General features: G+C 42.7%; 1 protein-coding gene across 1 annotated transcript in view; it reads left to right on the top strand.

Moving 5' to 3' along the window:
* The window catches only part of ATOX1 (antioxidant 1 copper chaperone), a 31,782-nt gene extending 27,260 nt beyond the window's left edge, over positions 1–4,522 (top strand). Inside the window, exon 4 of the mRNA XM_049874157.1 lies at positions 1–4,522. The gene's annotated coding sequence lies outside the window, so the exon portion shown is untranslated.
* Positions 4,523–14,507: the final 9,985 nt, after the last annotated feature.

Here is a 14,507-nt window from a genome sequence, read left to right as displayed (position 1 = left end):
ACAGGAGATGCCAACACAGTCTCAAGTGTCCACCTGATGCAAGTAGCTCACTCCTCATCAGCATCTCTCTCCAACCCATTGTCCAGTCCAATCCATGTCTGCTGAGTTGGCTTCGGAAATGGTTCCTGTCCTGGGCCAACAGAAGGTTTGGGGACCATGACTGCCGGTATTCTTCTAGCCTTAGACCATTAAGTCTGGTCTTTTTATGAGAATTTGGGGTCTGCATCCCACTGTTCTCCTGTTCCCTCAGGGGTTCTCTGTTGTGCTCCCTGTCAGGGCAGTCATCAGTTGTGGCCGGGCACCATCTAGTTCTGGTCTCAGGATGATGTAGTCTCTAGTTCATGTGGCCCTTTCTGTCTCTTGAGCTCATAATTACCTTGTGACCTTGGTGTTCTTCATTCTCCTTTGCTCCAGGTGGGTTGAGATCAATTGATGCATCTTAGATGGCTGCTTGTTAGTGTTTAAGACCCCAGATGCCACACTTCAAAGTGGAATGCAGAATGTTTTCTTAATAGAATTTATTTTGCCAATTGACTTAGATGTCCCCTGAAGCCATAGTCCCCAATTCCCCGCCCTTAAGCAAGTTATTTAAATCTCTGTGAATTCTTCATTCTCTAGAGGTGGCTTCCTCTTGTAAGAGGGACCTTTTCTTCAATTTGCAAACTGTTTATTAAATCATTGAGCAATCAAATAATGTGTTACTCTTTTATATTAATACATGATTATATTTTTAATAATATATTTCTTAAGTCTCTTTTAATATGTACCCACCGGCCCACTCCCCCCTTTTGTTTTTTCCTGGGAAATTATTTGTCGAGGAGGCTGGGCCTTTTGTACTGTAGGGTCTCCTGCGTTCTGGATCTTAGACGAAGGCATTCTGCGGCAACACAATCCTCTGTTCCCTGAATTTCCTCTAAAATGGTGGCTAGGTTTAAGCTCGATTAGAGCCAAGTTTGATTTTTTGCTCTGATGTCCTTATAATTACATCAGGAAGCATTTGATACCCGCTTGTCCTTCTTGTTGTCATGCTAAGATTGATGGATGGATTTGTAATGGGTGCTTCATGTTAAGGACATCCTTAACCTGAACCAGCCATTACAGATTTCCCCATCTGTTTGCCCATCACCCCATGGTTTTAGTGGCCATTGATAATTATTGTTTCATCATTTTTTTAATTGGAAAAGTTATACAGACAAAATTGTAGGAAAAAGTGTCAAAGAGCAAACTGGAGTTTCTGTTAAAGAGTTTTATTGAAGGAACAGAGAGATCCAAACCGTGCAGCACTTCGTGAGGATTCACAAAAGTGCTCCAGCAAAAGGAAATTTTCACAGAGTTTAAGAACAGAAAATCCAGGAGCTTACAAGGAAAAAATACTGACTGGTTGACATTTACAAAATCATGATTTAAGAGACACCAGGCAATTACAAGGTCCCCTAAGCATTGTTCTGTGTTAATCATAAAGTTTGAGGCAGTAACATCTTGCTAATCTATGGATATTTGGGGGGGCCAACCTGAGTAAGTATCCTTCCTGGGAGCTTGCTCTGAGAGGAAGGGAAGGGAGGGGTGCTCACAGGTGTCCTGAGGTGTTCTGGCTAGCTGGCTTTTTAGAGTCAGCTCAGGATGAGCAGTACAGAATAACAATGGAGTCCAGTCTACATCTTTGGCAGAATTATCTCCTTATGCCAAGCACCTAGATTTTTGGGGCTCCTTCACAAACCTTGGAGCCCTGGTGGTGCAGTGGTTAAGAGCTTGGATGCTAACCAAAAAGGTCAGCAGTTTTAATCCAACAGGTGCTCCTTGGAAACACTGAGGCAATACTACCCTGTCCTATAGGGTCACTATGAGTCAGAGTCAACTTGACGGCAACAGGTATAGTACGTATTCCTAAAAGAACCCTGGTGGTGTAGTGGTTAAGAGTGTAGGGTCACTATGAGTAGGTATCTACTTGACAACAATGGGTTTTAGTTACTTTTGAGAGAGAAGATGAAGAATAGGACTGGGTTTCACTGTATATATAAATACTTTATTTCTTAAAGAGAGAAAGATTTGAACCACAAGTGACAAAATGTTTACAACTGTCAAAGCCCAGAGGAGGGTACCCAAAGACTCATAGGGATACTACAGGACAGAGTAGAACTGCCCCATAAGGTTTTCAAGGCTGTAAATTTTTACAAAAGCAGATCGCCACATCTTTCTCCCTTGGGGTTGCTGGTGGGTGTGAACTGCCTACATTTTAGTTAGCAGCCAGGTGCTTAACCACTGCGCCATGATTTAGAAAATAATGTTGGAATCATTATTCCCTGTCCTTGGGTTCACAAGGACACATCAACTGGGCCCTGAGGTATAAAGACAATAATAGACAGGATAATCTTGGAAAATATCTTTTAAGCAACCTTTCACATAAGCCAGTCAAACAGAACACAAAAAACTTTCCACTTTTTTCTATTAGGATTTATTAAATGGGAAATTTGTTGGACCAATGAAGACACTCTGGCTGTTAATTGAAATGTTGGTGATCCGAACCCACCAGTTGCTCCTTGGGAGAAAGATGTGGCAGTCTGCTTCTGTAAAGATTTACAGCCTTGGAAACCCAATGGGGCAGTTCTACTCTGTCCTATAGGGTTGGTGAGAGTCAGAATCGACTCACTGGCAACAGGTTTGGGTTTTTTTTGGTTTGTATTTCACTATTATCTTGAGATGGTTTCAAGTTCCATATCAGCCCACATAGTTTTGTCCTTTTATTTAAAGTGTAAATTGTTGTTGTGACCCTAACACTAACCAGCATGTTTCCTCCTTTTCAAAATGGGCAACTGAGAGCTTGACATAACTAGCCATCCTGTACCTATAGATTCTTCTTCCTCTGCCTGCCCCCTCCTTCACATACCTGTTAATGACTTTGTTCTTTGTTTTAAACTGATGCAAATAACCTTTTGTTATGTCTGACCACCTACGGCTTACTACCCCCATAGGAAAATCAGAGCCCAGGTATTTGATATGTATCTCTTTAGTCTGATAAAGAGTCTTTTGTCAAGATCCTGTAATGCATAATTCCTCCTCCAAGCAGCCCATCTGCAGACTACAAAGACACTAACCCACAAAGACACTATAACCCTTGTGAGATTCTATATAAGCTCTAATGTAAAATTGCTCTTTGGGACTCCATAGAGACAGTCTGTGTTGCTGCTGGGTCCCTGGTGATGTATAAAAACTCACTCTTTCTGACTTGGACTATATTTCATTGGCTTAACTGCTCCTCAGCAGGGACCGTAATCGGGTAACATTGCCATCAAGTTGTTTCTGACTCATGGTGATCCCATGTGTACAGGTAGAACTGCTCCATGGGGTTTTCAAGGTTGTGACCTTTCAGAAGCAGATCATCAGGTCATCTGAGGTGTCCCTGAGTGGGTTTGAACTGCCAGCTTTTGGCTAGTAGCCAAGTACTTAACCCTCTGTGTCACCCAGGGACTTCTTAGAATGTAAATACTGGCTCAATTTCATTTGTGAATATACAAGCTTATTTACATGGGCTAAAAGTAGTAATAGTCTCTCTCATGGTGGTTGTTAGTTGCTGCTGATTGTTACAAAGTTGAACTGCCCCGTTCGGTTTTCTTGGCTGCAATCTTCTCAGAAGCAGATAGCCAGGCCTTTCTTCCGAGGAGCCACCAGGTAGGTTCGAACCACCAATCTTAAGGCAAGCAGTGAAGTACAAACCATTTGCACCACCTAGGGACCTTAATAATCTTTCTATTCTTTCTAAAATAAAGTCTTAATTTCCATTAAGTGTTGGGCGGCTAAGTCATCCCAGTTTGGGGTTTTTTCAGTTTAAGCAGAGTATCCTGCCTTGGGAGAGCCTGGTGGCGTAGTGGTTAAGTGCTACAGCTGTTAACCAAAAGGCCAGCAGTTCAAATCCACCGGGCACTCCTTGGAAACCCACAGGGCAGTTCTACTCTGTCCTACAGGGTCGCTATGAGTCAGAATTGACTTGAAGGCAATGGGTTTTTGGTTTATTCTGCCTTCTGGAGCCCTGGTGGCACAGAAGTTAAGAGCTCAGCTGCTAATCAAAAGGTCAGCAATTCGAATTCACCAGCAGCTCTTTGGATGCCCCATGGGGCAGTTCTACTCTGTCCTATATGGTTGCTATGAGTTGGAATTGGCTCAGCAGCAATGGGTTTGGTTTGGTTTTTTGGTATCCTGCCTTCTCGGAAATCCCTCAGTTCTTGGCAAACTGGGATGTTTGTTCACCATAGTTAAGTACCATAAAAACATTAGACAAGTTTGGATAGGAGGTGGTAAGTTATAACAAAATGAGTAGAGATATTTATCTTTGCACAAAAATGGAACTGTTGACCAAATATTGTCTGTACAAAATAAGGATTTTCCCAGAACTTTTATTATTCTTGGACTTTGCCTCCTTTTTAATGGTTGCATAATATTCCATTGTATGTCTTGCCATAGTTTGTTAAGCCAGTTTCCTACTAATGAACATTTCGTTTTTTCCATTGTTTCACTTTAATAAAGAAGACTGCCATAAAGGTTCTTATTTGTCTCTTTTATAAACTGGTGAGTTCTGCATAATAATTTGTTTTGAAAATAAGGTTTTCTTGCTAAAAACAAATCTCAAAAGGCCACAGGATAAAAGACTCCTTCATCTTGGGCCTTCTGTGAACCTCTTTTTCTTCAGGTGACTGGCCTGAGGATGAGTTTAAAATGGGTTGGCAGCCAAGACCCTGGGAAGGAAGCCCAGGCAAAGGGGAGAGGCCTCCTGGGGTGCAGGAGGGAGAAAAACAGCGCATGTTGTGGCTCTCAGCTTGGAGCTGGGTGTTTGTCAAGGCAGATGGGAGAAGAGTTGGCCAGACTTTGAGGGGTCCAGAGTTGGGCTGGGAGCGGGGCTGAGAGACTAGAGCCATTCAGCTGTGTTCTAAAAGGAGCAGGGTAGGAAGGGAAAACAAGTCGAGACACACACTGGGTAGCTACTGGCTGGTTTGGGCTCTTGGGACAACAAGCTGCTGTCAGGTGGTGGGGCCCAGCCCAGCTCTCCCCCGAGGACCCCAACAACGTCTTGGGGTTATTATGAATGGATTTCTACAGAATTTGGGATAACTCAGTAATTTTCCAAAGAGATGGGTTACCTGGGCCAGAAAGGTGATTTTCCAGCCACATGGTGTGTCCGTATGTATAATAATGCATTCTTTATCCATCAAAGGGGCTGCAGCATCAATTGCCAAACTGTTTTCAGCAGAATGCTGTTAATGAAACACAAGGTCCAAAAGTCAAAGAAATGCCAGGCCAGTTAAAATCTAGCAAACTTCTTTGCTGTGGGAATTCTCAGTTTTCAAATGCTAATATTGTACTTTGTGAATTTTCAAAAAAGGAGATATAATGTGCATTGTTTCCCAAACTTTTTGTCCTTGCAATAACCACCCTCCTATCCCCCCCCCCCCCAACACACACACAAAGCACCTACTAACATCTTTGCTAAATGTTATTTGCTAATTCTGATCCATAGGATAAAGCTGAAGCCTGTCAGGCTTCCCCTTAAGCATTCAGGACAGAGATGGCTATAAAATCTAGCCAATGAAAGATCTGGGATACTGCCATGTCCTACTTGAAAACAAATCCCTATTGGAAGTCGGGCTTTTTATTACATTAATAAGGCTATTATCAGAGAAGGGTGTGCCGTAAATTTAATCCTTCTGAGTTATAAGGAGGGGCATAGGCACAGAGACGAGAAAGCACAAACAGGAAGATAGATGCCAAGTGAAGATCGACAAGAAACCAAGGAATGCTGGGGCTGTAGAAGCTGGAAGAGACAAGGGCCGTCGCCCAGAGCTGACAGAAAAGAGAGCCTTCCGCTAGAGCCAGTGCCCTGAAACCCGACCTCTAGCCTCCCGAACTGTGATAAAATAAATGTCCATTGTTTAAAGGCACCCACTTATGGTATTTCTGTGACAACAGCATTAGGAAACTAAGACAATGAGTGTGAAGGATTCTCCTGGAATTCTCAGCTGGGAGCAGCCCCAGGTGGGGCAGAACAGTTGAGTGAATAGGGCAGAGGAGCCTGGACCTGCTCCAGTCTCTGTGTCTGCATCACACTTGGTCTCCAGAGTCTTACCACTTTAACCCACAGTGATCTCTAAGGTCCTCTGTGTGTCAGGCTTGGTGCGTACTGCACCATGGGAGACAGGCCCACGTGTTGAGTTCTGAGGAAGGCTGAGACATCACTTCAATTAGCATTCCCATTGCCTGGCTCTGTCTGTGATTCCACCTTTGCTGATGCATTCCTTTGGGTTAAAATGCAAAGATATCTGGAAAGAATCATTGCTAAGGTCCTTGGAAGTCTCTCTACTCAGATCTGTGTGGAAAGGGCCAGGTTTGGTGTTGGTTGAGGACGGAATCCCCTGTACTAAGGCTGGGCTTGCAAGTCTTTCTCATCTTTGAGTCATTAGACAAGGCTGGCGCCTTGTATCTAGGGTCCCTGTCCCTGAAAAGAATTGGAAGGTGAAATTGTAAGGAATCAGAGAGAACCTGAGTCCTAGTCCATTCTGCCACTAATCTCCTGGTTGAACTTAGAAAGCCCTTTCCCTTTCTGGGCCTCATTTTCTTCCTCTGTAAAATGAGAGGTCAGATGATTTCAGTGATTTTATAGCTTTTTGATCAGAGGAGCCCTTCTGTCCAAAAAAGTCTTAAATTACATCCCATATAAAACAGATAAAGGGGGTCTTTGACCAAAATGTTTTTCAGTTAAATGTCATATCATTATAAAACTCTAAAGGCACGCATTCATGGAAGTGTTTACTATAAAAGGCAGAATAGAGGTTACTTTTGGGGTAGGGAGGTAATTCTGATTGGGATGGGTCACATGGGGGTCCTCTGAAGTGGCTGCAAAATTCTATTTTTTTTTTTCTGTAAAAATATATATAACTAAACATTTGCCATTTCAACTTTTTTTCACATGTACAATTCAGGGACATTAATTAAGCTCATCATGTCGTGTAATCATCACCATTATTCATTTCCATCGCCCTTAACAGAAGCTCAGTGCCCCTTAGCAGTGAGTCCTCCTCTTCCCCTCCTTCCTGCCCCTTTGGTCTCTATACATTTGCCAATTCTATATATTTTATATAAGTGGAATCATGTAATATTTGTCCTTTTGTGATTGACTTATTACACTTAGCATAATGTTTTCAAGGTTCATCCATGTTGTAGCATGCATCAGGACTTCAAAAATCCTATTTCAATTCTATTTCTTGACCTGGGTGGTAGTTACTAGAGAGTGTTTCCTTTATAATCATTCCAGTGTGCTATAAAATGTTATATTACTAATTCCGGAAGGAATATACAGAATCACTATACCAAAAAGAATTGGTCAATATTGAGCCATTTCAGGAGGTAAGATATGCTCAAGAACCAATGGAATTAAAGGAAGAAGTCCAAGCTGCACTGAGGTTATTGGCAAAAAACAAGGCTCCAGGAATTGACGGAATACCAATTGAGATGTTTCAACAAACAGATGCAGCTCTGGAGGTGCTTCCTCTATGTCAAGAAATTTGGAAGACAGCTTCCTGGCCAACCACCTGGAAGATACCCATATTTGTGCCCATTCCAAAGATAGGCGATCCAACAGAACATGGAAATTATGGAACATGTGACCTCAATACCACCCAGCATGTCTTCTTTTTCAAAATAGGCAACTGAGAGCTTAACATAACTAAGGCCATGATAAACCTGTAAGTTGTTCTTCCTCTGCCTGCCTCCTCACATACCTCTGTTAACGACTTTGTTTGGACCAAATGTTAATGACTTTGTTCTTTGTTTTAAACTGATGCAAATAATCTTTTGTTCTGGCGGGACTACCTGTGGCATACAACCCCCACAGGAAAGTTGGAGCCCAGGTATCAGATATGTATGTCTTTAGCCTAATAAAGAAATGTCTGGCAGGGGACTACAAAGACACTTGTAACCCTTGTAAGATTCTATATAAGCTCGAATGTAAAACTGCTCTTTGGGACTCCATAGAGACAGCCTTGTGATGTATGCATCTCCTTAATAAACTTTCTCACTCTTTCTGACTTGGAGTATGTTTCATTGGCTCGACTGCTCCAGGGCACGGACCCTAGTCAGGTAACAAACAATATCATTAATATCACACACAAGTAAAATTTTACTGAAGATCATTCAGAAGTAGTTGCAGCTGTACATCGACAGGGAACTTCCAGAAATTCAAGCTGGATTCAGAAGAGAACGTGGAACAGGGGATATCATTACTGATGTTGCAACTTCTTAATGGGTTGTGGTCTCTGATATGTTAACATTTGATGGGCGACTGATTTAGGTCTTTTGTTTTTCACTCATGGTTTTAAATACAGTTTGAGGTATACAAAATGATATAAAAGTCAGTAGTTTGTGGAACTGAGAAATAATCACAGAACATGGCTTAAAAATCCCAGAACTAGAAACTTCCCAAAAGCTTTTCCAGCTTTGACATTCTAGAATTCTGTTCTCTGGGGATTGGCAGGGACCTTTACATTATCATCAGGACTGAGAACTGTGTTCCTGGTTTCTTTTGATTCAGCACAGCCCTGGCCAAATATCCCGAAAAACTCTTTGTCATTCAGTAGCCTTCTCTTTGGGCCGTGGGTTCCCCAGAGGAGGTATAGTTTACTGGGGCACTGAAAACTCAGTGCTTAAAAGTATTGGCTGCTTCTTAGCAGGGAGTGGCTCAGATTTTCCCCCCTGAGGTCTCAGATTGTTGTAGTACAAGGGGCTACCCTTGGTTCAGCACATTCATTTTTCAGAGGAGAAAGGGTGGATACAGAGAGGCTGAGGGATTTACTAGTGTGAAGTGTAACTCATAGCAGGGCTGCGCCTAGTACTGACTTGTCCTGATGGTTTCCATTACCATCAATTATAATAGCTTGAATTTCATATTCACTTCCTATGTGCCAGACTCTGGGCTAAGCATTTCACATACTTTACCTCATTTGATGCTCACAGCAACCCTGAGAGAAAGGTACTGTTTTTTTTTTGCTTTGTTGTGTGTAATAATAATGTTTTATTGCGCTTTAGGTGAAAGTTTACACAGCAAATCAGGTTCCCCTTTAAAAATTTTTATACAGATTGTTCCATGCCATTGGTTACAATTTTTATAATGTGTCAGCATTTTAATTATTTCCATTCTGTTTGTTCTGTTTCCGTTGATCTAGTTTCCCTTCCCCTCCTTGCCTTCTCATTTTTGCTTTTGGATAAATGTTGACCGTTTGGCCTCATACAGTTAATTGTTTAAGGAAGCACATTACTTACGAGTGATATTAATATTTTATAAGCCCATGTATTATTTGGCTGAAAGGTAACTTGTAGAAATAGCTTCAATTCCAAGTTCAAAGGGTATCTTAGAGTGGTAGTCTCGGGGGTTCCTCTAGTCTCTATCGGTCCAATAGGTCTGGCCTTTTTTAGGAATTTGAGTTTTGTTCTACATTTTTCTCCCATTCTGTCTGGGACTTTCTACTGTGTTTTCTGGTCAGAATGGTCAGTAGCAGTAGCCGGGAGATAGGTACTTCCCCCCCCCCCCTTTGCCATTTCACAAATGAGGAAACTGCAATCCAGATAAGTAACTTGCCCAAGGCCACATTGTTCCTTGGTGTGGACCAGAACGTGAACCCAGGCAGTGCGACTGCAGAGCCCACACTTTAACTTCTATGCTGCTGCTCTTTGTGTGAGGAGGAAGACACTACCATGGGGCAAGAACACTTCATCACACCACCTGGATGTCACACTCCCCCCCCCCCCCCCGCCAGACCAATCTTTGCCCCAATTTTATGCTCCTGCATCAACCTCTTGATGTCTAATTTAGCACCTTGGCCCAGGGAAGAATATGCCCTGAAGGGCAGATAGAGAACTTTCCACCAGTGCACAAACCTATCCTTCAAAGGAAGTCAATGTGTTGGCCTTAACCAAGAGCATCCTTCTCAACCTGTTGATGTGAGTCAATCCCCTAATACTGCAAATGGCTTAACTGGAGCTTCACAACCTGCAAAGGTTCTGACCCCAGATATGGGAGAACCACCAAACTAAACTAAGTATCCGTCAAGTTGATTCTGACTCATGGCAACCCCGTATGTGCCAGAGTAGAAAACTACATAGGGCTTTCGATGGCTGACTTCTCGGAAGTAGATCACCAGGGCTTTCTTCCAAGGCACCTCTGGGTGGAGTTCAATTGCCAACCTTTTGTTAGCACCCACGTGCATTAACTGCACTGCCCAGCGACTCCATGGGGATCACAATTTCCCCAGAAGGGCAGTGCCATCCCCAGACCTTGCCTGAGCAGCCCACAGCAGGCCTTCCTCTTTGGCAGCTTTCTGTGTTGCATACACAATCAAACTGCAGCAATAGAGCCTTTCCATCTGCTACCACTTACTTTTCTCCTGGGCAAAGAAGCCAGGGAAGGGCCTAATGGACTACATGAAGCTCTGAGAGTGGAAAGCATTGTGGAAAGTGTAAGCTGTTTAGTTCATCCCCTGTTCTTCAGGAGTCTCTTTGTCCCCCAAAACAGGAGGCTTTTAGTCCATTTCAGAGGTGGAGGTAGGAAGGGATGAGGTCATGGGCCTAACAGACTGTTCCTTATAGAAGGCTCTAGGAAGACCCAGGGGCAGAGGGTGTTACTTTTATCCTTATTCTGACAATTCTTCTTAGAGGAATATTGGTGTGGTGCTGGGCAGTCTGTTCAGAGGACTGAGGGAAGGTGATGGTTAGAACAATGAAAGAGAACCAGCTTATCTGGCCTGCCTCTTAAAGAGCAAGTCTCTACCTGCATAATTCTGGAAAATTCCAACGCTTCAAAAGGCCCAGTTTGAGCAGAGCTACAGTTGAAGAAAACAAAATCCCATAGTCACAAGTAATTTAAAAACTCCAATTGTCACTTTTTTATCTCTAAGAATATTTAAAAGGATCTAATTAATAATTCATACAAAATTCCATTTCCATTCCTATTAAGTTCCCTATCTCCCCAACTCCTGAGAATATCCCCCAACTGCTAGGAAACACTACAAAACTGTACACTCATGACTTTTGAATTTTTGTCTTTCCTTTCTTACTTTTTGTTTTTAAATAACTACAGGTTCACATGTTGAATCGACTCTATGGTAACTGATTTTTTGGTCTTACAAATTCACAAGAAGTTGAAAATACAGTACAGACAGGCCCTGTGTACTTTTCACCCACTTTCCCCCAATGGTTACATCTGACGTAACTCTTTCCTATTAAAATTTAATAGCTCATCTAATCCTTGCAACAACTCTATGAAGTAACTCTCATCGCCCCCATTTTATAGATGAAGAAGCTGAGTCCCATAAAAATGAAATACATTACTCAAGGTCTCCAGCAAGTTGGCACAGACTCAGCACTTAAATTCAAGATCTTAACGGCTCCAAAATTTGTGCGTGACCAGGTTAATTTTTATCTTTCTCCCACTCCTGCCCTGGGCCTCTCCAGGAAAGAGAAAAGTCTTGAAAAGGTCCAGCCCCCCACCCCCCAAAAATGCAATTCTTCACATGCCTCAGAAGAATAAGGGCAAACTACAATGCGCTAAAATTTGGAGGGAGCTTCTGCTACATAGCTTGGCTGAAGAGTCATCAAAATTATTTTTGTGACTAGACAGTCAGTTCCAGACACTGCTTCAGATCATTTCTGAGGCCAGAACAAACTTTTTCTCTCCTTAAGCTTCCCTTTTCCCCTTCTCATGACTTTCTTCCTTTCTCTACCTCCTGCTTAGATGTTCCTTTTAGGCCATAGGGTAATATTCCTCTTAGCACCACAGGGTGCTTCTTCTTACTGCTGGCCTTGACTCATAGATGTGAGGAGATGGCTACATGCCTGCTAGCCATGGTATCATAGTCAGCACGGAATCTCTCAGAGACAGAAATAGGATTTCTTCTGTTAACAGTGACAGAAAACCCAACCCAAACCAGCTTAAACAAAAAGGGGATTTATTGGCCCATGTAAAAGAAACCAGGAGCTGGGCTGTATGTCAGATAAGAAATGCATTCTGCTACATGTCACAGAAACTTGATTCCAGAGGCTTTTTTTCCACACTTTTCTAGAAATCTAGAGGTTGGCCACCTAAGGATGATGTAGTATATATACATGTCACCATTGGTGCCTCAGCTCCTTCTGTCAGCCTTTCCTTGTGAGTTCCATTCTCTCTTTCTCCACTTGTAGTCTTGTGTCAGTAATCTAAGAATGAAGAAGAGGGATGAAGGACCAAGTCTACTTCCTTTCACAAGCTTTTCTGAAAGCCCTACCCAGTGGCTTCTACTTATAAGTCATTGGCTGGAGGCACGTCACATGTCCTGTCTGCACTGCAAGTTAGTTTAGGAAGCTGAGTATTTTGAGCTGGACATAGAGCTTCCTGAACAAAATCCTAGGCAGAAGAGAAAGGATATTGGGCAGGCAAATGGTAGTGTCTTCCCAATGCTGGTTTAAGGACTCAGACCGATGCAGTCCCAGGACCAGGCTTTTTCTCTCTCTCTCTACCCTGCCCTCCATCATAGTGGGTTCTTGCACATTCATGCTGGCCTCCGTTTGTGATCTGGGAATGCTGCTGCTACTCTGAGTTGTACACCCACTCCTAGTCAAGCCCACTAGGAAAAATCTAGATTCTCTGTTGCAGTCATACATTCCATCTCATGTCTTCCCTGAAAGAGTCACCGTGGCCAAGAGGAATGGAATGGCTTAGCCCTAGTCTCATGCTCTGTTTCTAATGTAAAGGTGAAACCCCACCTGGAGTATATGGGCTAACAGTGTGGAAGACGGTAATAGAGGGAAGTGAATGCCAGCAGCCCCGAACTAAACAGAATCCTAGGTGTCATTGTGTTCAGAGATTTTTAAATCACTGGAGGTATGTCAGACCAAAACCCACTGCCGTCGAGTCGATTCTGACTTATAGCGACCCTATAGGAGAGTAGAACTGCCCCGTAGAGTTTCCAAGAAGCACCTGACGGATTCAAACTGCTGAGCTCTTGGTTAACAGCTGTAGCACTTAACCACTACACCACCTGGGTTTCCGAGGTATGTCTGAGCTTCTCTAAATACTTAATTTTTAAAATTTTTTCATGTTTTAGAAGCTTGTGAGCAGCCATCTAAGATGTATCTATTGGTCCCATCCCGTCCAGAGCAAAAAAAATGAAGAAGACACAAGCAAAATATTAGCCTAAAAGACCACATGAACCAGAGCCTCCACAAGTCTGAGACCAGAAGTAGATGGCTCCCAGCTACTACCACATACTGCTCTGACAGAGATCACAACAGCGAGTCCTGGACAGAATGGGAGAAAAATGTAGAATAGAATTCAAATTAATGAAAAAGGACCAGACTTACTGGTCTAATAAAGACTGGAGGAGCCCCTGGATTCTCTACGAACTCAGAACTGTAACCACTCCTGAAGCCCACTTTTCAGACAAATACTAGACAGGACTATAAAACAAACAATAACACACGTGAAGAAAATACACAGGACCAAATGGGCAACTCCTGCCCAAAAGCAAGAAGGCAGAGGCAGACACTGGATGAATGGACACAGGGAACCTGGGGTGCAAAGGGATAGAGTACTGTCACTTTGTGGGGATTGCAACCAATGTCACAAAACATGATTATAAATTTTTGAATGAGAAATTAACTTGAGCTGTAAATTTTCACCTAAAGCACAATTAAAAAAAAAAATCATATTTTAGATCAGTGATTTTAAAAATGTGGTCTAGGGTCCTAGGGGGTTCCTTTCAGGATCCTCAAGGCCAAAACAATTCTCATAACACTACTAAGATGTTATTTGCTTTGTTTACTCTCATTTTTTCGTGAGTGTACAATAGAGTTTTCCAGAGGCTACACAACCTCTGGCTACATGATATGTGATGATGTCATTGCTCTAGGGGCTAATGGTATATGTTCATGTATCTTGTGTTTTAAAAATGTCTTAGTTTGAATTTCTGATACAATAAATATTGATAGATATTGTCATTGTCACCCAGTCGGTTCCAACTCATAGTGACCCCATGTGTATAGAGTGGAACTGCTCCATAGGGTTTTCAAGACTGTGACCTTTTGGAAGCAGATCGCCAGTTCTGTCTCCCAAGACTCCACTGGGGGGGGGGGGGTTAGAACTGCCAACGTTTCAGCTAATAGTTGAGCACTTAACTGTTTCCACCCCCCAGGGACTCCTTTTGATAGGTATAACCTAGCTAAATAAAAGTTCTTTGGGTTCCCGATAATTTTTAAGCATATAAAAGGATCCTGGTGGCGTAGTGGTTAAGTGCTACGGCTGCTAATCAAAGGGTCGGCAGTTCGAATCCACCAGGTGCTCCTTGGAAACTCTATGGGCCAGTTCTACTCTGTCCTATAGGGTCGCTATGAGTCAGAATCGACTCGACAGCACTGGGTTAAAAGGATCCTGAGACCAACAGTTTGAGAACCCCTAATTTAGATAATAGTTTTACTTGAAAATCTTAAATAAGGAACAA

The sequence above is a fragment of the Elephas maximus genome, chromosome 2 (genome assembly GCF_024166365.1).
Source record: "Elephas maximus indicus isolate mEleMax1 chromosome 2, mEleMax1 primary haplotype, whole genome shotgun sequence".
Lineage (NCBI taxonomy): Eukaryota > Metazoa > Chordata > Mammalia > Proboscidea > Elephantidae > Elephas > Elephas maximus.
This window is presented reverse-complemented; position numbering and strand designations above follow the sequence as displayed.